Genomic DNA, 24061 nt, shown 5'->3' with positions numbered 1-24061 from the left:
ACAGCTGCAACATTTTATATCTAACATCAAATGCAGTCTTTTCTAATTCTGAGACATATCAGAACAACTGCAGCAAAAGTATTTTTATTTTCTCAAGGTACCTCTCCTCACTCCTTTTAAAAAAGAGATACGGTTCTATAGGGCATCAGTGAAACGACACTTTTTCCAAAATAGCACTATAACTCTACGTATTGTTTACAATTTTCTGCAGAGCAAGTGTTTGCCCTTCAAACTTTAAGATTACTTCATCCAAGCATGTCATGTGTTTTAAAAACTATTGGAAGAGCTGAAGAGCAGATACAGAAAATGCTTCAAAATCCCCAAAAAGAATGGAAGAAGTAAGCACGGAAGCAACATGCAAAAACACATCCTCATAAGTGTTAAGGAGTTCTAGCACAGAATTCACACTTTTTTTTGCTCAATTAAGAAAATCCTATTAATTTTCCAATAAAAAGAAGTTTTTCGTTTTTTTCAATATTCAGTTCAGTTGTTTACTTCATGTTGTTCACTCATTTCCAAACTGCTGATCTAGTACTTTATTTACTGTTCTTCCTTAACTGTCTTCTCTTGTTATTTCTCTTTTTTCTTTCTTCGACTTAGCCTCTCTGATAATGAGAAGAGGGAAAGCCTATACCATAATGGCCTGAATCCTAACTAGAGAAGAACCACTAAATCAATTATGGAATAGTCATCAATCCATTGATTCAATGAGTCACCTCCAGTATGGATTATCAATAGAATTTTGGTCCGCATCTATGATTTACACCAGAGTTTGGGTTAGGCATGCCTTTTTAAATGCAGATTTCTAAGTTCTTTTCCAAAATATATGCATTTTTTCCTGCTATTTAAAGGGGAAAACATGCATTTTTGTCCCATGTATTTTTGCACTGATCACACAGAGAGTGAAAGAACATGTAGGTCTCCTTGCACAAATGAGCATTCAAGTCTCTGTTCACTTCTGAGAGCTGTAGTGAACTCATATCTCTGTTTGCAAACCCCACAGATTGTTCACCCGTTCCTGGTATAACCACTCATAGTGTTTTTTTTTTAACTGTCATTCACATTTCACAAAATCTGTTTTGGACATCAGGCTGCTAGTTCTCAGGGCCTGGCCTTAATTCTCCCCATTTGCTGGAAGCAAAGAGGTATTGCTGCTTATACTATACTAGCTGTGCCCGGCCACGCGTTGCTGTGGCGAAGTATGGTGGTATGGGAAATAAAGTATTGAGGAATTGGTGGTAGTTAAGGTAAAGGGTAAAGGTTTTCTCCTGACATTAAGTCCAGTTGTGTCCGACTGCACTCTGAAGTGGATTATATGGCAGTTCAAATCTGATAATCTGTATTTTATAGGCAGTGGGGAAGAGGCCTAAGTGTGGCCTAACTCTGCCTGTCCCCTGGGCTGAGTGGGTTGCTAGGAGACCAAGTGGGCGGAGCTTAGCCTTTGAACTGGCAGCAATTGGATAAAAAACAATTATTCCTCTCCCTCTAATTAGGACTTTATTTTTCTTTTTTTGTTGTTGTATGAACATAGAGGCATGGATGAGAGGTTGTGCTGCCAAGTGTAGTGTTTCTGGGATGTGCAGTTTTGTTGTTTTGTCCTAGGCCGAAATTTCATTACCCTTTTATATATATAGATATAGTGATCTATGAGAAAGGGGAGTCTAGATAACATCCGACCTTTGTTTCACTTCTTTGTATCTTTCTTTGGTCCAAATATTCAAACCATTTTCTTCTTTCTTGCCTGCGGAGTCACTTCCCTTTTCTTCAAGAAGTTCCTTTGTCTCTTTGTTCCCTTTGTTTGAAAGGGAACATTCATGGGGTTTCAACACCAATGATGGCTATTATCATCAATACATGAAAGCCAACTTTTAGGGGCTCTTCTTAACAAGTATAGGGAAAATTCTTTTTCCATCTCCTTTACCATCCTAATATTTACTGTGACAATAAACATAACCTTAAAAAAAAAACTCACGAGAGCATCCAGAATAATTGCTGTGGTTTCTTTCACAAGATCATATAGCACTAGTCCTGATGCACTTTGTTTAATATAGATACTAGACATTTCTATAAACCTTCAAGAAGGAGATATAAAGGTACCAATTTTCTAATCTTGGTGAGCTCAACTCTAAGCAAGAGCTTTATACAAATCTCCAACAGTTTCCTACAATTTCCATGGTTCTACTGATTTGTTGTTGCAACTCGCAAAGACTCTCCATGGTGCCTCTGAATTTTCTTCTCTTCTCTACCTTGGTGTGTCAAGGCTTAACCTCCATTCTTTTATGTATTCACATTATGGGAAGATTAAATGCTCTTTTCCCATTTCACTATGTAAGTGAGAAGGAATAACCCTGCTATTTCACCTTGATCTATGAACAATCTCTTTAGTTGAGATTTCGGTCTTAATCTCCAAAATGGAAAATATATTTTCGAAGTGTATGTAAATTTTTGACTGACCAACTGTGAGCAACTGTGCATGGTGCTTAATGCATAAAACTTAATCACACATCTAGGGCCATCCATACGTCTCAGGTTTGGCCTTGAAATCTCAGGGTCTGAGGTGGTCCAGAATGGAGAACTCTATTTTGAGCTATTGGAGAACTAAGAACATCATCTTATTTCACACTAGACTTAGGAAAGAAAGCCTGGGATACTAAGTATGCTCACCAAGTTATTTACATTGAAATAAACATGCCTAGGATCAGTAAAAAGGCTCACCCAGAAATATTGCTATGTTTCATAAATAAATCTATGTTGGGAGAAGAGGGAGGTGGGCATGTTATCAGCTTCAAAGGTCTCCAGGGAAATACTGGAATGATGCGATTTGTCTGTCAGATTTAGTGTGAGGAAATAAATATCTCTGAATGAAAACCATTATCTCTTCAGAAAGTGACACCCGAGTTATGATTTACTAACCCCCTTGCCTTCCCCAGCCCACTGCCTGCTTGCTGATTCTCTTGCATTCAGAATGGGAAGCCAGACAGATTGCCAAAAGAGATAATCCTGAAAAATACCTTTTATCAAAATTGTATAACCTCACCTTTAAAAGCGCCATCACCATTTGGGCAGTATTCCGCCAAAATAATGGGATGCTGGCAATCTTTTTGTGAATAATGTTTGTTGATCCCCGTAGGAGACACACATCAAAGAAGATAAAAGAAGATGATGAATCTCCCCTTATTGGGAGACTCATAGTCTGTCAGCACAAAGAGAGTATTGCAGAGTAGCATTCTGGAAATTTTACATTTCTGTTATGGAAATGATTGCTTACTATTGTTTTTATATAGGCATAATTGTATGTGTGTGAGTGTATGTGCAGTATCTACATAGAATTTATCACTACTGTGGGATCTCACACAAGGGCTGAATCTAGGAATTATGCTCCTTCTCACATCCACAATTTGAAAATCTTGGCACATATCTCAAATATATCAGTTTCATACTACTTTAATTGCCATGGTTCAACTCAAAGAAACCCTGGGTTTACAGCCCATTCTCTTGAGGTACACTTCTCTTGAGCAACAATTCTCAAATGGTGCTAAGGGGCTCAGAATTCATTTAATTTTTAATGTAGGAACTTGTAGTATCTTGGGAAATAGAGCACAAGGGACTCTGTAACTGAAAAAAAAAAGTACCAGAACAAATTGCACATCCCAAGATTCCTTAGAATGAAGCTATGGGACTGATAGCATTGTGTTGTGCTTTAATTTATTTCCATCCGGTGACAAAATTATGTAGGTTCTCATTAAGAAAGATAACCAATGAGGCAAAATTCTCACCTGTCCCTAAAATATGGATGAAGAAAAGCTTCAAGCAGCAAGGTTGGTGTCCTATTTTGGGGCAAAAATCCTCACTTCCACTTTGAAAATTCTTGAGACTCAACTCTGTGGCATCCTTCCGGCTTACAAATGCCTGCCTTTGACTCCCTTTTGCTTCATTAAGTGGAACTACTCAGATCTGTTAACCCTGAGAAGCAGCCCCAATGATAATGAAAAATAAATCCCACCAGCAGTTCAAAGTAACCTCTCTCAAATTCATACAAAATAAATTGGGTTTGGTGCTTCGCAGGTGGCATGTTTCAGTTTGTTACCCTGACGGCTTGTCTTGTACTCGCTCGCTGTTCAATTATGCATTATTTCCTGTTCTCATTACGGACCTTCAAACATCCATGAAAATATCCTCATTTGGAGTTTCTCCTGTCCTTGTTAAATTTTTATCTCACATAAAGGAGAAAGATAATGGTGTGAAGGCCAATGTAGAGTCAAATTGAGAAGAGATGGGAGAGATCTCTTCATTCTGTTCGATGGTGCTCTTCAGTTGCCAGCCCCCCTTATCCAAATAAATTAATTCACATTGGATTTCACAATCTAACCTTATACAGTTAGGGTAGTATTTGAATAGTTTTTGGCAAACACGTCCGTAATACAATTTGAGAACAGGTTCTTCCTTCCTTCTATCAAAAGGATGAGATGTGTGTGTGTGGAGTACTTCAGGGAGGTATAATTCAATGTGCTCATTTATTGGAACATTTTAGCATCTTATTTCAACATAGCAACTGGAGTCTGGTACAATATGTTGCATTTCATTCTCTTTCTTAACATTCTGCCCTTACTTACTTCAACAATTGCACTGTCCTCTATCTATTCCATTTTCCTTTCCCACGTGACCGACAGCATTTTGTGGTTAGTGAGCTTCCTTAGATACTTAAAGAGGTCATTCCACCTAATTAATTTGCATCAAGAGTAAAAGTTTCACCAACACCATTCTTCCTTCTCTCAATGGTCCAATGCTTTCATATCACACAACATATGGGCTTTACATTAGAATTAGGGTGGCAGCATGTGATTTCTGAGTTGTATCATGTAGCCCCTGAACCACCTATTCTCCTCAAGCCCCTAACTCTGATTTTTCTTTTAAAACAGAGTGGTTTTCAAACAATATTTGCCCTAAAACCACCCAGAAAGTCCCCTAAATACATGGAGATGTTGTTGTTGTTGTTGTTGTTGCTGTTGTTGTTGTTGTTGTTGTTGCTGTTGTTGTTGTTATTACAGTAGAGTCTCACTTATCCAACATAAACGAGCTGGCAGAATGTTGGATAAGCGAATATGTTGGATAATAAGGAGGCATTAAGGAGAAGCCTATTACACATCAAAATAGCTTATGATTTTACAAATGAAGCACCAAAACATCATGTTATACAACAAATTGGACAGAAAAAGTAGTTCAATACGCAGTAATTCTATGTAGTAATGACTGTATTTACGAATTTAGCACCAAAATATCACGACGTATTGAAAACATTGACTACAAAAATGCGTTGGATAATCCAGAACGTTGGATAAGTGAGTGTTGGATAAGTGAGACTCTACTGTATTATATTGTATGACACAGCAAACAAGATAGACATGCTGGATTTCATATCACAAGATCACAAGTCGAACACTTCCCAAGCATTTAGGACTGTGTGATGTATTTTCGGATGATGCGTGCAGATCCCAGTAGGGTGGCCTTTTGCAGTTGACAGATCGTAATTTTGTCAATGTCTATTGTTTCCAAATGCTGGCTGAGATCTTTTGGCACAGCACCCAGTGTGCCCATCACCACCGGGACCACCTGCACTGGTTTCTGCTAAAGTCTTTGCAGTTCAATCTTGAGGTCCTGATAGCGGCTGAGTTTTTCCTGTTGTTTTTTGTCAATGCGACTGTCACCTGGGATGGCAACATCAATGATCCAAACCTTTTTCTTTTCCACAACTGTGATGTCTGGTGTTTTGTGTTCCAGGACTTTGTCAGTCTGGATTCGGAAGTCCCACAGTATCTTTACGTGTTCATTTTCCAATACTTTTGCAGGTTTGTGATCCCACCAGTTCTTTACTGCAGGGAGGTGGTACTTGAGGCATAAGTTCCAATGAATCATTTGGGCCACATAGTTGTGCCTCTGTTTGTAGTCTGTCTGTGCAATTTTCTTACAGCAGCTGAGGATATGATCAATGGTTTCATTGGTTTCCTTGCACAGTCTGCATTTTGGGTCATCAGCTGATTTTTCGATCTTGGCCTTAATTGCATTTGTTCTGATGGCTTGCTCCTGAGCTGCATAATAATAATAATAATAATAATAATAATAATAATAATAATAATAATAATAATAATAATAATAATATAAAATATAATAAAATATTATTATTATTATTATTATTATTATTATTATTATTATTATTATTATTGGTATTATTATTGGTATTATTATTATTATTATTATTATTATTATTATTATTATTATTATTCCCTGCTTGTTCTCTCCACAAAGGAGACTCAAAGCAGCTATTTGACTCCAGAAGCATGTACTAGCTATGAATACCTTGGTTTTCTTTTACAGTGACTATCAAAATGTCAACTGGAAGATGCATAGCTTCACTTCCCATCATCATTTTGTGATAATCTGCAGAAGAAAACATGCACCTGGGTTTGCTGGGGTAAGGGAGAAGCCCATGAGAGATGGGCAGGAAAGGAAATCATCCTTGATATCATGTAGTTACCCACCCCTATATTAGAACATCTTTAGGAACATCTTGCTTTTAAAGGGTTGATTTCACTTCAGGAGAACTTTGGGTGCATTCCAATGTCAGGCAGGCTTGAGCCACAATGCCAGAAAATTGTATCTCGAAGCTCTGGTTGTCCCTAACCAAGACTTAGAAGCAGCATGCCTACCTGTTAGAATTGATCGCTATGTAATTAAAAATATATCAAAATTGGTAAACCTTCCAAAATGATGGTGTTATGGAAGCAAGATGTAGCCTCCTGCTATGAGGTTTCTTACTACTGTGATTGTTTGGGCCTATTCATAAAACACCAGCAAATCCCTTCATGCATGTGCCAAGGCTTCTGAGCACATGCAGAAATGTCCTATTTTTTCCACTTCTTCTGTCCATAGTGCCAAACTACAAACAGAACCAGGAATACCCCACACGGACAGCCAGTCTCACCTCTGCCCTTCAGTTTGGTCCCATTTCCCCATCACTATTCTGATGACTTTCCTTGAAATACCCATTTGTACACAGAGGGTATTAGAGAGGAACTGATAATAATGAGTTTACCATTGATTATCATCGATTCTTCTTGAGGAAGAAGAAAGAGGGAAAGCATGTCAAGCAATCACTAAGCATTTAAAACCTTTTATGGATTAAATGCTGTAATTGTTTTCTCCTGGTGTTTGGTTAGCTGAAACACATGATTCCTTTTGCTAGTCTTTTAAAAACATGAGGGATGATTTCCTATTGACCAAATATTTTTGGCAGTTCAAATGTGAACCTGCCCTTCTGTGTGCTTTACACATCTACAGATTTCATGGAGTTGTCTACATCTCTAAGGCAGGCTTTCAAATGATAACATTTTATTTATTCCTTTTGGAATGCATCTTCTAGTGTCGCGACATTTCAATTGGCTGGGTGTTAGACATTGTGTGCAGCAAGTGGTCTGTGGCCACCTGAACTTTGATGAATAACAGCTCCCATCAGTCCTAATCATTTAGAATAAATTCACTGAATCAGTTACTCAATGGCTCTACTCAAGTTGGGACTAACAATAGGATTTTGCTGTTATTAACTGCAGTCATGTCAACCTTGACTTGTGGCAACCCTATGAATGAGAGATGTCCAAGCCATCAATAGCCTCACATAGGTCTTGCAGGTTCAAGAAGACAATAAGTTTGAAGATAGAAAATGGGTCACATTAGTGGATGTCTGTTTATATAACTATTAAAAGAATGCACAACAGGCACAAATGTACAAACTCATCTGTAGAAGAATCTATATAGACGTATGATATCAACAGGATTCCAGGCACCATGGAAAGATTTCTGTATAAGAATAAGATAATAACTTGAGCAACCAGAGTAAATGTAATAAACCTTTTGCTAGGTTTTGCATTCTTATAAATCTCTCACATTCAGCTATTTCCCCCCCTATATTTGAATATCCTTCCATGATTATGATATATAGTCACAATATAGTGTGATGTGAGGAAAATCCTTTAAAAATAGTAAAGAAGGACAAAATCTTGACCGAGACTTTCTAAGTTTGACTGCACAATAAAAGATGGACTCTGGTTATATTGTGATCATTGATGGGTTTGGGGTTTGATGTGCTTGTCTTCATTTTAATCTTAAAACAGAGGGAAATACAATATTTGTTCTGACCTGAGGAAGCATTCACACTTCTAGTTTGGAGCCACACACACACATACACCTACCTACCTCCCACCAACTCCCCAATCCTGCCTTCTGTCACAACTGCCTATTTTTCTCCCAGGCAGTGGAAGCAAAATGAATTCTCCAATGTGACTGCATAAAGGTTCCATATCGCCAAATTCATAACTATTTGCCTGCAGTTTTCCCCAGGGAAGGCTATTAACTACAACTTAGCATCTGATTGATGGCTCGGCAGCTTAGGTTCTGTTTTATATCAGGACTCCAAAATATGCATCATTTTAATATATGTGGGCAGGAAGATATTAAATAAAACACCCTAAAGATATTTATTATAGCTGTGAGATCGGAGTGGAATCTGGCTCATGCCTATTTATCGAGATTTAATAATCACTTATTTCCTTGATGTTCAATATTTGCCTTATTAAATCTAATAAAGATGTCTGTTCGGTGACTGTCTCTTCACAGGAGGCTGTTCTGATTCCATACTTTATTGTTCTTGAACATGAGCTATTAGTGAATTGATGGAGGCAGAGAGATTAAGGAAGTAATCCCTGGCTGTATTGCAGGAAGGGAAATACTACTGTGAAGTAAGACTCAAGAAATGAAAAAATGGCCTGCTAACCCACAATCTTGCCCTCTCTACAACCCCGTTTAAGTGCTCAAGATAGAGTTCAGCTAAACATATGAGGAAAAAGGACAGGTTAAGCATACTCTCACGATTGTTGTTCTCTTCATATGGAGCACAACATTTTACAAAGAGTCTGACATAGAGCAGAGTGGGATGAGTATTTAAGAGCCTTCCAAAAATTAGTTGGAAATGTGTTTGTTCAATGCAAAAAAAAAAAAAAACCCCTCTGAGTGAATAAAAATGTTTGCAGTCTAGGATGTACTTAAATTTATAGACCTATACATGAGTATATGCACAGTAATTGTAATTTTATAAAGTGAGCTTGAAAATTATCAGTTTATAGCTGACCCCAGATGGCCTTCCTGAAATTTATGTTTTATGTGCAGGCAACAAAACTGAATATTTTTCAGTAGGAAAAATTGAACAGTAGTTTCACTAGTTTCTTTTCTTTCACAAAAAAGCACTAGCTGATAATGTAGTGTTGTTCCAACTGAAGATAGAATCATAGAATCATAGAATCATAGAATAGTAGAGTTGAAAGAGACCTCATGGGCCATCCAGTCCAACTCCCTGCTAAGAAGCAGGAAATCGCATTCAAAGCACCTCCGACAGATGGCCATCCAGCCTCTGCTTAAAAGTCTCCAAAGAAGGAGCCTCCACCACAGCCCGGGGGAGAGAGTTCCACTGTCGAACAGCCCTCACAGTGAGGAAGTTCTTCCTGATGTTCGGGTGGAATCTCCTTTCCTGTAGTTTGAAGCCATTGTTCCGTGTCCTCGTCTGCAGGGCAGCAGAAAACAAGCTTGCTCCCTCCTCCCTATGACTTCCCTTCACGTATTTGTACATGGCTATCATGTCTCCTCTCAGCCTTCTCTTCTGCAGGCTAAACATGCCCAGTTCTTTAAGCTGCTCCTCATAGGGCTTGTTCTCCAGACCCTTGATCATTTTAGTCGCCCTCCTCTGGACGCTTTCCAGCTTGTCAACATCTCCCTTCAACTGTGGTGCCCAAAATTGAACACAGTATTCCAGGTGTGGTCTGACCAAGGCAGAATAGAGGGGGAGCATGACTTCCCTGGATCTAGACGCTATTCCCCTATTGATGCAGGCCAGAATCCCGTTGGCTTTTTTAGCAGCTGCATCACATTGTTGGCTCATGTTTAACTTGTTGTCCACAAGGACTCCAAGGTCTTTTTCGCACACACTGCTGTCAAGCCAGGCGTCCCCCATTCTGTATCTTTGATTTCCATTTTTTCTGCCGAAGTGAAGTATCTTGCATTTGTCCCTGTTGAACTTCATTTTGTTAGTTTCGGCCCATCTCTCTAGTCTGTCAAGATAGTTTTGAATTCTGCTCCTGTCTTCTGGAGTGTTAGCTATCCCTCCCAGTTTTGTGTCATCTGCAAACTTGATGATCGTGCCTTCTAACCCTTCGTCTAAGTCGTTAATAAAGATGTTGAACAGAACCCGGCCCAGGACGGAGCCCTGCGGCACTCCACTTGTCACTTCTTTCCATGATGAAGACGACGCATTGGTGAGCACCCTTTGGGTTCGTTCGCTTAGCCAATTACAGATCCACCTAACCGTAGTTTTGTCTAGCCCACATTTTACTAGATGTATGGAAAAGACTTGACTCCCCATTCCCCAGAACATTATGTTGGATGAATATTCAGAGAAAGGGTTATTTAAATGTCTTCACCATGGCTGAATATTTCAGATAATGTTACAATGCAGTGCAACTAGGTAGCTGTTATAAGCCCTATACAAGCATTGAAAACAAGGTTAACTTGACACATGAGCAAGGGAAACAAGTTAGTCTGGAACACTCTGTTGTCTCTTTCTTCATGTGGAAAGCACTCAGGGGTCCTCTATACAATTTGGAAACCTTTCTCCAAAGTCGATTTCTTTAAGCATTGAGTATCCCATCCTCCACCAGAACCTAATTATTGGTCCCAGCTAGAAGAGACTCTTAAACTCAGTGGGAACTTAATAACTGACACTTATGACTTTATTTATTTAATTACTACATTTATATCCTGCTCTTCTCACACCGAAGGGAACTCAGAGCGGCTTACAAATCAAATGAACATACAATATACTATTAGCATAGCACAATATAAGCATTAAATTACTATATTGTACTATATAATTATATGGTAATATTATTAGTAATATTACATTTAATATATAATATATAATTAATATTATTATATTGTGTTATTATTATTAGTATAATATTGTATTACATTTTAACATTTAGCATCACAGCTTTAAACGATTCAGGACCTGCCTATCTCCACGATCGCCTCCTCCCCTACAAATCTACACGGGCCTTAAGATCATCTGGCGAGGCTCTTCTCTTGCTCCCGCCCCTGTCTCAAGTGTGGTGGGCCGGGACGAGAGAAACAGCCTTCTCGGTGATGGCCCCCCGGCTTTGGAACTCTCTCCCCAAGGAGATCAGGTTAGCTCCATCATTATCCATCTTCTGCCGAGAACTGAAGACATGGATGTTCCGGAACGCGTTTGAATGAATAACCCATCAGACTCGGTATCTGTTTTATGTTTACAAATTCATTTGGCACCTTATCTTGCTCCTCACTCTATTTGTTATAGCACTTTAGTGGAATTGTTCCCATGTTCCACCCTTACTCGCTTGGATTTTACCCACAGACCTGGTGGAACATTACACTAGTCTCCCTCTGCTATGCAAAACAATTTTATGCTCAGTTTTTAAGTAACTGTGATGTTGTTTTATCTTGTGTTGCATTGTTTTTAAATTTTATTGTTTAATTATATTGTATGTAGGTTGGTAAAGGTTTTCCCCTGATGTTAAGTCCATTCATGTCTGACTCTGGGGGTTGGTGCTCATCTCCATTTCTAAGCCGAAGAGCCAGCGTTGTCCGTAGACACCTCCAAGGACATGTGGCCGGCATGACTGCATGGAGCGCCGTTACCTTCCCGCTGAAGCGGTACCTATTTATCTACTCACATTTGCATGTTTTCAAACTGCTAGATTGGCAGGAGCTGGGATTAACAGTGGGCGCTCATTCCGCTCCTGGGATTTGAACCTGGGACCTTTCGGTCTGTAAGTTCAGCAGCTCAGTGCTTTAACACACTGCGCCACCACTAGGGGCCCTTATATTGTATGTATTGTAATGCTATTCTGTTGTTCATGTTTTTCTTGTGTAAGCCGCCCCGAGTCCCTCCGGGGAGATGGTGGCGGGGTATAAAAATAAAGTTATTATTATTATTATTATTATTATTATTATTATTATTATTATTATTATTATTATTACTATCATCATCATCATCATCATCATCACATGTTGTTGCTGGACTTCCAATTGAGACCCCACCCACAACTGGAGTGGAAGCACTGTAGGAAGCTTCCCTCCAAATATGTGAGCAGAAAAACAGTGATGTGTGAATTTGGTATACTTTACAAAATTACAATTACTGTATATACTTATGTATACAGTATAGGTCTAACATCTTCAACCCCAAAAAACTGGGTCAACCTATATTCAGATCAATGTAAACACTGCAACTTTACCCAATAAAAATAGAACCATTCTCTTCTCTGAGTATAGAGGCAAAAGGTGAGAGAAGTACTGATCAACTTCTACTCTCAATTCAGCAGCACTGCTTCAAATTGTTTTTTTTTTTAATGTCTATGTTGTGACTGCGCCTTCGGCGATTATGGTTGATGGGGATGGAATTCGAAGAGGAAGAAAAAACCCTCGTGATGAGGGTTCACTGGAGGAGTTGCGCAGGAAGCGACTTAGAGAGCTATATGGGGGATCTTCTGAGGAAGATTCAAATGGGGAGATGGATGCTGAGGAACAGGTGGTGGCTGGGGAAGTGGGCACTGAATGGGCACAGCCACCGGAGATGTCTGGGGATTTGGGGTCTATGGATACTTCTGAACCTGGGGTTTCTGCAGGAGCTGATTCCAATTGGGATGCTTGGAGAAGGGAGGATGGTTCTTTAACTGTTCATGGGGCTAAGTGTGGGCAGGATGATTGGGACTCCGACGAATTGCTAGGTACTCCAGATCCACGAGCTCTAGCTGTGTGGAGCTCAGACTCTGAGTAGATCTGGTGTTTGGGTGTGAGTGTTTGGTCACCCAGGAGGAAGGGGAATAAAATGGGAATGTTTGGCCACTGCACTTTGCGTGTGGCAAGGTGTTGCTGAGGCGCCATTGGGATCTCTGTGTTTCCATGAAGACTGGACTTGGACTATGATTTGAATCTGCTGTTATCACCTAGCTTGGCTCTCGCTGTGTCTTATCGTGGACCTGTTTTGGATGACTGCACCCTCTTCAGACCTTGGATCGGAATTTGACCTTGCTACTGCCTTCGCCCTGTGATTGATGATTACTATCGGCTTTTGACTCCTGGCTTGCTCTTTGGACACCGCTGTTATCTCCTGACCTGACCTTGGAATCCCGGACGACGTCTTTTCACCATCCTTTTGGAGCCTTTGGCTTTATCCACATTGTGGAAGCAGTCTACTGCATTCTTTTCTTTTGGGAACTGTTCCTTTGAAAACTACAGAGCCGGCTGGCAGGGCTTGGACTCAGAAAGTGCAGTTTGCACTAAATTTGTTTAGCTTTGTTTTTACCTGCTTGTGTTGCTGAATTATATTTTTGTTTGAACTGCTCTTGAAGCACTGATAGTGAAGTGTTTCAAGGTTTTTTCTGTGTTAACATTACTTTTTGGCTTATCTGCTGAATAAACTCTATTTTTGTTCGCTAATTGGCGTCTGACTCTTGACAGTCTAAGTGGGAAAATACTGGCAGTGATGGCTCTTTGTCCCTACTCCACCAAGAGAGTAGTTAGTGCTTTTTAAAGATTGTCTTGAGATAGACCCAAGGTATTGTCTTTTAACACTCCTTCTTGTAGTCATAGAAAAGGATGGTTCCTTTAAAAAAATTAATACCGAACTTTAACTTGCCCCCTACATTGGAAAAACCCTCAACATATCACATGAAAAGCCACATTTTTGACTTCAAAATCAGTACTTGATCTCTATATGAGGTTGACTTACATATCTATAGTAAACATTGTCCAGCAATAAAAACAACTTTGTTTTTTTTCCTCCCAGATAAAACTAGCAATGCCACATTCTTATGGGAGATCATCATTATCTCGTAAATTCATAAGTGGATTGCTTGTGGGAAAAATCGGTGCAGAAATTATGCATTTGGAGATGGCCAAATGAAGACATTTCATTGCTGAGATGAATGAAACACTTTCCTCATTGTCTTTGTAAAGTGAAATTGCAGTATTAACCTTTACTTGATTGTTAAAGGGCTCTGCTTCTCTACCATAGAAATATAGAAAAGTTGCAGGATGAGAGAAATAGACTTCTTTTCTTAACATAGTCCTATAGTGTGGGACAAATCTCATTGTTCAGAAGATGATTGTGGTCTGGTTTTTGCCCCGATTACTAGCTTATTCAAAGTACCAAAGCCATTTGCAGAACACTAACAGGTCTATTTATTGGACAGAATTATCCTTACAAAGCAGCAAATGGCCCATGCCACTGGCAAGATCTGCTCTAATCATCATTTAGTTAAGAAGGTCTACCTCGCCTCCCTTCTCCTGGGCCAGTCTCTCATTAGCTCAGCAAGGAGGCAGAGCATTGCAGATTAACTTCCTTTGCCCCATACTTCCCTTTCTCTTCATGCCTATTTTCAGTCATTTCTTATGAGGCATTTTGAATTTCATTTGCAAAAATGCAGAAGTTGAAACTGTCAATGCCTTTCTCTTTCTTTGCACTTGCATGAATATTCTTTAGCAGAAAATGCCTGAATAGTTTTTGTGCAAACTATTATTGCATTTTTTTTTTTAAAAAAAATGGAAGCATTGGATGGATTATTTGCAACTTTTCAACCAAACTACCAGGAAGTTGTTTTATGCTTTCTTCTGAGTTTGTATTTAGCAAAAGAGGCTGCTTTAGTTGATGTAGCAAGATACTATGAGAGGAACTGGCTGCAACTGTTGCCACTGCTGTCCCATGCTGTCCCACTATCAAGTGTTTTATTCTTGTTTTACGCTGTATTACTGTTTTTATCTTTTATACTGTGAATTGTATTTATATTGTTGTTTATTTCATCAATGTTGTTCGGGCCTTTGCCCCATGTAAGCTGGCCCGAGTCCCCACGGGGAGATGGTGGCAGGGTATAAATAAAGTTTTATTGTATTGTATGACACAGCAAACAAGATAGACATGCTGGATTTCATATCACAAAATCACAAGTCGAACACTTCCCAAGTGTCTAGGATGTATTTGTGTGATGTATTTTCAGATGATGCGCGCAGATCCCAGTAGGGTGGCCTTTTGCAATTGACAGATCGTAATTTTGTCAATGTCTATTGTTTCCAAATGCCAGCTGAGATCTTTTGGCAGGGCACCCAGTGTGCCCATCACCACTGGGACCACCTGCACTGGTTTCTGCCAGAGTCTTTGCAGGTCAATCTTGAGGTTCTGATAGCGGCTGAGTTTTTCCTGTTGTTTTTCGTCAATGCAACTGTCACCTGGGATGGCAACATCAATGATCCAAACCTTTTTCTTTTCCACAACTGTGATGTCTATTGTGTTGTGTTCCAAAACTTTGTCAGTCTGGATTCGGAAGTCCCACAGTATCTTTGCGTGTTCATTTTCCAATCCTTTTGCAGGTTTGTGATCCCACCAGTTCTTTGCTGCTGGAAGGTGGTACTTAAGGCATAAGTTCCAATGGATCATTTGGGCCACAGAGTATTATTATTATTATTATTATTATTATTATTATTATTATTATTATTATTATTATTAGAAACACAACAAGATGAGTCCACAGCAGACACTCTGCTGGCTGTTGTACTGGATCACACGGCAGACACTTCCCAAGTGTCTAGGACTGTGTGATGTATCGGCGAATAATGTGTGCAGATCCCAGTAAGGTGGCCTTCTGCAGCTGGCAGATGGTAATTTTGTCAGCACCGATTGTGTTTAAGTGCAGGCCAAGGTCTTTAGGCACTGCACCCAGTGTGCCGCTCACCACTGGGACCACCTTGACTGGTTTGTGCCAAAGTCTTTGCAATTCGATATTTAAATCCTCATATCTTGTCATCTTTTCCAGTTGTTTTTCTTCAATCCCGCTGTGCCCTGGGATTGCAACATCGACAATCCATACTTTGTTTTTTTAAAACGATCGTGAGGTCAGGAGTATTGTGCTCCAAAACCCTGTCTGTCTGAATTCGGAAGTCCCAGAGTAGCTTGACATGTTCATTTTCTGTAACTTTTTCTGGCTTTGATCCCACCAGTTCTTTGTTGTTATTGTTGTTATTGTTGTTATTGTTGTTGTTGTTGTTGTTGTTGTTATTATTATTATTATTATTATTATTATTATTATTATTATTATTATTCCTAAGCTCTAGTGATTTGTTATGGTGGTCTTCAGCGGCAACATGGGTCTTTTACGTCTTCCGTCACCAGGAGTGATGTCAGCCAGGGTGATGGCATGATCACTCATCACCCCTCTGACATTACAGCAGGTGATGCCTGACAGGAAGAACTCATGTCATGGCTGAGACTGCAGCAACATAGAGGAAGGGAGGGGAATGTACGGGTGGCCATCCATGTTCAGCACTGCTAGAGCCTCCAATGGTGCAGTGTGTTAAACCCTTGTGCCGGCAGGACTGATGACTTGAAGGTTGAGTTGCTGACCTAAAGGTTGTTGGTTCGAATCCAACTCAGGGAGAGAGTGGAGGAGCTCCCTCTGTCAGCTCCAGCTCCATGCAGGGGCATGAGAGAAGCCTCCCACAAGGATGATAAAAACATCAAAACATCCGTGCGTCCCCTGGGCATCGTCCTTTCAGATGGCCAATTCTCTCACACCAAAAGCGACTTGCAGTTTCTCAAGTCGCTCCAGACATGGAAAAAGTAAGCACTGTTGGGCAGTCAGGATTTCCTCTCACTTCTGCAGTGTCTCCTAGTACAGTAGAGTCTCACTTATCCAAGCCTCGCTTATCCAAGTTTCTGGATTATCCAAGCCATTTTTGTAGTCAATGTTTTCAATATATCGTGATATTTTGGTGCTAAATTCATAAATACAGTAATTACAACATAACATTACTGCGTACTGAACTGCTTTTTCTGTCAAATTTGTTGTATAACATAATGCTTTGCTGCTTAATTTGTAAAATCATAACTTAATTTGATGTTTAATAGGCTTTTCCTTAATCCCTCCTTATTATCCAAGATATTCGCTTATCCAAGCTTCTGCCGGCCCGTTTAGCTTGGATAAGTGAGACTCTACTGTATTATAATAGCACTTTATAGCCATTACAGCTGAATAACCTTCTTCCCTTGATGATATGATTTATTTGCACTCTTAGCACTTTGGCCTAGATTCTTTGAACTTTATCCACGATTTTAACATTTTATCTTGGTTATGTGGTTTTTATGACTTGTTTTTATGGTTTGATTATTGGTTTCATTGGTTTCTTGTCTTGTTTTATTGTTCTATTCGGGCTTGGCCCCATGTAAGTTGCCCCGAGTCCCTTCGGGGAGATGGAGCGGGGTATAAGAATAAAAATATTATTATTATTGTTGTTGTTGTTGTTGTTGTTGTTATCTGTCTGATCCTTAGTGGGGCAATGATAGAGCATGATAGATCAGCTCCAATTTACTGGGTCAGTGTGGATCTGCCATAATCACAATGGGCAATTCAAAGATTAGAGATTTTCAACTATTTTGTCAGCTATTTGTTGATAGGGAGTGCATACTTCTAAATATATCAAACCAGTTGATGCTATTTGTTAGTAAAGGTTAGTAGATGAATAAACATAACTCCTCATGGGAGGACAAGAGATCTAATTCCCCATCTGTGTGGCTGAAACCTGATATAAGTAATTGAATAGATATATTATACTCTCGGGCAATGAATATTAAAAAATACAAAAGGATTCTTTAAAAAAGAGAACACATCTTTTGTTCATAACTAACAGAGTAGATTTCTCCAAGATACCATCTTTATAGCAGAGTGGAGGTGCAAAAAAAAAATCCTTTATGTTCTATCTGTTTAATATATGGCTAGGTTTCATAGCAACCACAGCTTCTCTTTGAGATTTCTTTGTCAAGGAACATGCAAAAGTGTCACACTGAAACAAGCATATAAGTTGATAATGTTCAAGTCAAGGTTACTTCAGTGTCTTTAACCCATCATATTTTGAATCGAATAAAAGGGGGGAAGGGTCATATGTCAATGTATTTTTTCCACTTTATTTGTATCATGGAAAGAAGAAGAAAAGGTCATTTTTTTTCCAAGTGAGTATGTCAATCCAGTTTCTTAACTTATTCTGAATTATCCTATGATGGGTGTCTGTGTTGATAACTGCCATCAAGTCAACTTTAACCTATAGTGAGTGACCCCCATTATGAGAGATTCCTGAGTTACTCTACCACCAAGAGCTCTAGTATTCTTTTGATTTCTTAATTGTAGTCTCCATTCTGATTAATAATTGGCCAATGTATGGAAAATATTGAACTATCCAGTTTTTTTGTCATCTACTTTAAAGTTATGTAAAATATCTGTCCTGCAGCAATCACTGTATTTTATTGTTTTTAATTAGGCATTGTGAAGTTGTGATGTTTATGTTGGCTGCTTATTGTTTTATGTTATTGTTTTTGCACTTATTATATCTTTCATGTTGCACTTTTGAGTGCTTTGTGAGCTGCCCTGAGTCCCTCTGGGAGATGGTGTCAGGGTATAAATTATTATTATTATTATTATTATTATTATTATTATTATTATTATTATTATTATTTCAGTAATTGTTCCAAGTCTTTGCAGTTTTCAGCTAGTGGTATGGTGTCATCTGCATATCTTATATTGTCATATTTCTTCTTTCAATTTTCATGCCATCTTTCTCTAAGCGTAATCTTCCTTTATACAGAAGAGTCTCACTTATCCAAGCCTCGCTTATCCAAGTTAGTGGATTATCCAAGGCATTTTTGTAGTCAGTGTTTTCAATATATCGTGATATTTGGGTGCTAAATTCATAAATACAGTAATTACAACATAACATTACTGTGTATTGAACTGCTTTTTCTGTCAAATTTGTTGTAAAACATGATGTTTGGTGGTTAATTTGTAAAATCATAACCTAATTTGATGTTTAATAGGCTTTTCCTTAATCCCTCCTTATTATCCAAGATATTCACTTATCCAAGCTTCTGCCGGCCCGTTTAGTTTGGATAAGTGAGACTCTACTGTATATGTTACAATGAGAACATGTGCTAAGTAGAATGATCAAATAGAGTCTTGCCTGATTCACTTGTCAATTTGAAACCATTTAGTTGATCCTGTTCTCTCATAACAGTAGCCTGTCAACTTGAGTACAGGCATAGAATCGTAGAATTGGAAGAGACCTCATGGGCCATCCAGTCCAACCTCCTGCCAAGAAGCAGGAAATCGCATTCAAAGCACCCCCAATAGATCGCCATCCAGTTTCTGCTTAAAAGCCTCCAAAGAAGGAGCCTTCACAACACTCTAGGGCAGAGAGTTCCAGTGCCAAACCGCTCTCACTTGAGGAAGTTCTTCCTAATGTTCAGGTTACTGGGCAAGACAATCAGAAGTAGAGCATATCCATTTTTTAACCTATGCCTGCAATTCATTCCTATGAAATGTGTAGCCCATTTTACAAACCTAAGCAAACCATCTTCTAGGCTCCTATATTTTGAGAAGACATACCTTCTCTCATGCCAAGAACTAATGCAAGCAATCTATCATAGCCCTCCAGGGCAAATATCAATGTACAAAGCTCCTGGTTAACCGCCACACAGAAGCAGTGTTGGGCTTGGTGTATCTAACTGTGCAGGTTTACATGATTTATGTTGTTGAGCATACAAAATAAAAGACTTGAGACTGACCATTATTTCTTTTTGTGGCTGGAACCCTGTTGATGGCATGAACATATGTAAGTATGGCTTATGCATATCATTTTTTAAAATGGGCTACAAGAAAGTATTATCTAGCCCTTTGCATGACACAACTCGCTGTAGAGAAGCTGTCAAGAGTGTGCTGCTTGCCAGTGGTCTCTTTGGCAGAAAAGACCAACTACATATTCTTTGTCTGAATGGTCTGATCTACCTTCCCACCAGTAAGCAGCATCAACAACAGTAGCTCCTCTTGGTGATTGACAGATCTGGGAATAAGATGACACAGAACTGCATGTGCCACCTCCTTAGTGCAAGAGTTCAGTCTGTATCTTCCATGAGAAAACTTGGCCTCAAACTCACCGAAGTTGGTAAATAACTAACTCCTACTTGAAGAAATTAATTGATAGATCCAGCTATCATTGTCACCATAAGGTTGTGCTTGGTCAAATGGCAATTTCAGTACTATAATATCTGGATGACCAAAATGTTATTTAGTCCTTCTTTATCAGGGTTCCTTATCTCTCACATCAGGATTATTTTGATCTAAATTATGGAAATGTGGTTTTAAAGGAAGCGTTATATACTATTTGCACTGCATGGAAATAAGACAGAAGCAGAAGAGATGTTTCACAGTCGCATTATTTCCAAAGAAGTAGAAAAACTTTATCTTTAGAGTCATATCTCCCAAAGTAAGGAGATTTGGACCCCAGAGCCCCTCCCATCACAAAACATTGGACCATCAATGGACCTTCATCATACCTTAAAATGTCATGTCCGTTAGATAGCAGTCCTGTAATTCCTTGACTGTTTCATTCTCACATACAAGGATGAATAATCGCAGTAGTCTTCTCCCTGCTGTGAGAGAAAATGAATGTTCAAATATCTTTAAATGTTAAGGAAAAATTGCCCTGCAGAGGAAAATCTGTGTATGTGTGTCCATATGGGAGAGGCTTGTGAAAAAAAATCCCCTTTCCATCCATCTATCCCATCCCATCTCATTATCTGCATAGGAAACACTTTTTATTGACAAAATAATTCCTTCACAACACCTTGCTAGGTTCACACACTACCCTGTAGAAACCTTTCTCTGATGTAGTAACTTTCCAAACAGAGTTTCCTGACTAGCAGGGAACTTGTTTTTCAGCCTGGATGTAAGTGAGTTTAAATATTATTTCCATCCCAACTACACATTGCAACATTAACCCAATAGCTGCCCCAGACTCTCTAGTTGGCTTTGGTAATGCTAACATCTGCACACTGTGGATTTATTGTCCAACCTTGTGCGTACTTGTACCATTGTAACAAGTCTATCCCAATCCATTTGATTAATATTTGAGGGAAGGAAGTCCCAAGTTTAATGGGCTAGGCTACAGGTAAGTCAGATATATAGGATTTCACTTAGAAAAATGCTGTAATTTGCAGATAAGATTACATCCTCAGATATAAAAGCTACCCTCCCTCCTTCTGAGATGAAAGGAGGGAGGGGAAGAGAAAGAGAAAGAAAGGTAATGAGACTAATATGGAAAAACAAATACGCACATTTCCATTAATTCTGAAATAGTATCAGAGACAAGGGCATATATCTTATAATTATTTGCTGAAGCCCAGTAACTATACAGCCCATTTAGTCTGGCTATTAAAAGAAATTTAAAAGCTTACTTAGGAGACCCTACCAGCCGCAGTACCACCATCAGCATAGCCCAGGGGTCCCCAAACTATGGCCCGGGGGGCAGATGCAGCCCTCCAAGATCATTTACCTGGCCCCTGTCCTAAACTTTAGACTTAGGGTTGACCTAAGTCTGCCTGGTCTTTGGAGGTCATTTTGCTTACCTATGGTCTTATGAGATCGTCTAGATGGTCTTCGAAGGTCTCTTTGCTTAGCTATGGCCTTAGGAGACCATCTAGATGGCTTTTGGAAATCACTTTCCTAACCTATGGTCCTATGAGACTATCTAGATGGCCTTTGAGGGTCCCTTTCCTTATCTATGGTTTTATGAGATTGTCTAGATGGCCTTTGGGGGGCCCTTTCCTTCTCTATGGTCTTATGAAACCATCTAGATGGTCTTTGAGGGTCCCTTTCCTTAGCTATGGTCTTCTGATGGCCTTATGAGATCATGTACATGGCCTTTGAGGGTCCTTTTCCTTACGTATGGTTTTATGAGACCATCTAGATGGTCTTTGGAGGTCTCTTTGCTTACCTATGGTCTTATGATATTGTATAGATCAGGGGTCCCCAAACTGGGGCCCTCCAAGGTCATTTACCTGACCTCTGTCCTAAACTTTAGACTTAGGGTTTACCTAAGTCTGAAATTACTTGAAGGCACACAACAACAACAATCCTAATTTTGGACTATTTCCTCATAGTCTGGCCCCCCAACAGTCTGAGGGACTGTGAATCGGCCCGCCACTTAAAAAGTTTGAGGACCGCTGGCCTAGCCTCTTGCCTCCTGAGAGCATGCAGTTCCCCACCACAGAAAGGTAGGGCCATGGTAGGAATGCAACATTAGAAGATCAGACTTTCACCCCATAGTTGATACTACATATTGCCGACTTCAGGATGTAAGTATAAGATGCAGAACTATTCTATCTATGAACAAAAGCCATAATGCAACAATAGCCCAATGTGTGATGAAGACAATGATTATAAACAGCAGTGGAAGAAAGGGAGCAGTGCTTTCATTTAGAAACTCCCCATTAATGCAATTCTTTTCAACTAACCTCTGAACTAGCCTGTAAAATAGAGTTGGCCAGTTAAAAGGATAATGTATGTTTTTGTTCTTTAATAGAACCAAGGTCAAAAACAGAGTAAATCATCCTGAACTTGACCTATGAATGCTTTGCTGTGCCATTTTGACTCAGCTCGATCTACACTAGATTTTTTTGGCAATGGTCTGCAAAATGACTTCACATACAACTATCAAAGACAAAAAAGGGGAGAGTAAGAAGCCTCAAGTAAATGAGAAAAGAGTGGATTTTCTCTGCTTTGTTCCTCCATTGTTTCTCCTGGCTTATTCTTCCAGGCGAACCAATTTTCATGCATTCTAATTTTTACCAGATTTTACTTCTTTTTATTGCAGACTTCCTACCAACCTTTCTGTCTCATTCTCTCCATTGGGCTGTAGCGCAGCTGATAAATCACCAGCAGTAATAAGATCTACCAACTGAAAGGTGGCTAGTTCGAAGCTTGGTCGGGGTGAGCATTCGACCATCAAGCCCAGTTCACTGTTTATCTAAGCAGTTTGAAAACAGTTTAGAGATGTAAGTAGAGAAATTAGTGGGGGGGGGGGGAGGTATTTTACGACACCATAAAGAACAAGACCAGAAATGCGGTGACCAAGAGGAAGGTGGAAGGAGGAAGTCCTGAGGGCTCTTTGTCATACAGAACGGAGCAACAGCATTGCCCTGTGACTGAATCCAAGCATAACCTCAACCGCCAAGGCACCAAAAAAACTGGACTTCAACACAACATACCTCCTTCTGTCTGTCTGTTCTGTTCTGTTTGTCCAGAATGGCATTGAATGTTTGCCGTGTATGTGTACTGTGATCCGCCCTGAGTTCCCTTGGGGAGATAGGGTGGAATATAAATAAATACATCATCATCATCATCATCATTATTGTTGTTATTATTATTGGCAAGTTTCAGCCTTGTAAGGAACACGTAATTGCATCATCCTATATTTTAGGTAGAAGGGTTCAAAGGTGAGGCTGTACTCATAAGACTGCCAACAAGGTGAGATAGACCTTCTCTCTGGTAACATCATATATTTAGATTTTCCTTTGAAAGGATACCACCCATTGGTACTGATGTTGAAGCATCCCTCAATCTAGGTTTTAAATAGTGATTTACATAACTGATGAGTTAAAATAATTGTTCCTTATTAATACAGATTGGGTTTTCTATGGCTATTGTGTTGCTATTGATTTCATGGGGACTGTCCCCCAAGTGTGAATCTTTTGTAGAGCGATGCCATAGTAATAACATGAGACAATGAACTATCTCAGCCTTCCTTTCACATACAGATATGCCCATAGATCAAAAATATTTTGTGACCATTGAAAATTGCCTTTCATAAGTGGGGGCGAGAAGAAAAAGGAAGAAATCACACAATATTATCTTGAAAATGTCTTCTGACACATTTCAGTTCTAATTAGTTACCTGTGAGCATAAAGGGTGCACAGTTGCAGCCACGGCAATTTCCAGACCACCTGAATCTGGAATGCACCCTGTGGCTGCACTACCAGCCTAACCATGCCTATTACCTGGTAACTGAGCCAAAGGTATGATACAGATTTTCTGAGTCAAAGCACACT

The 24061-nt window shown here is 39.4% G+C and overlaps 1 long non-coding RNA gene across 4 annotated transcripts in view; it reads right to left on the bottom strand.

Moving 5' to 3' along the window:
- The window catches only part of LOC134293414 (uncharacterized), a 478005-nt gene that overhangs the window by 230860 nt on the left and 223084 nt on the right, over nucleotides 1–24061 (bottom strand). For all 4 annotated transcript variants that reach the window (XR_010000388.1, XR_010000387.1, XR_010000385.1 and 1 more), the window contains one exon: nucleotides 20510–20605. This is a non-coding gene — a long non-coding RNA (uncharacterized LOC134293414). The remainder of the gene's footprint in view (nucleotides 1–20509; nucleotides 20606–24061) is intronic.

Source organism: Anolis carolinensis, unplaced genomic scaffold (genome assembly GCF_035594765.1).
Source record: "Anolis carolinensis isolate JA03-04 unplaced genomic scaffold, rAnoCar3.1.pri scaffold_8, whole genome shotgun sequence".
In the NCBI taxonomy this organism is placed as follows: domain Eukaryota; kingdom Metazoa; phylum Chordata; class Lepidosauria; order Squamata; family Dactyloidae; genus Anolis; species Anolis carolinensis.
This window is presented reverse-complemented; position numbering and strand designations above follow the sequence as displayed.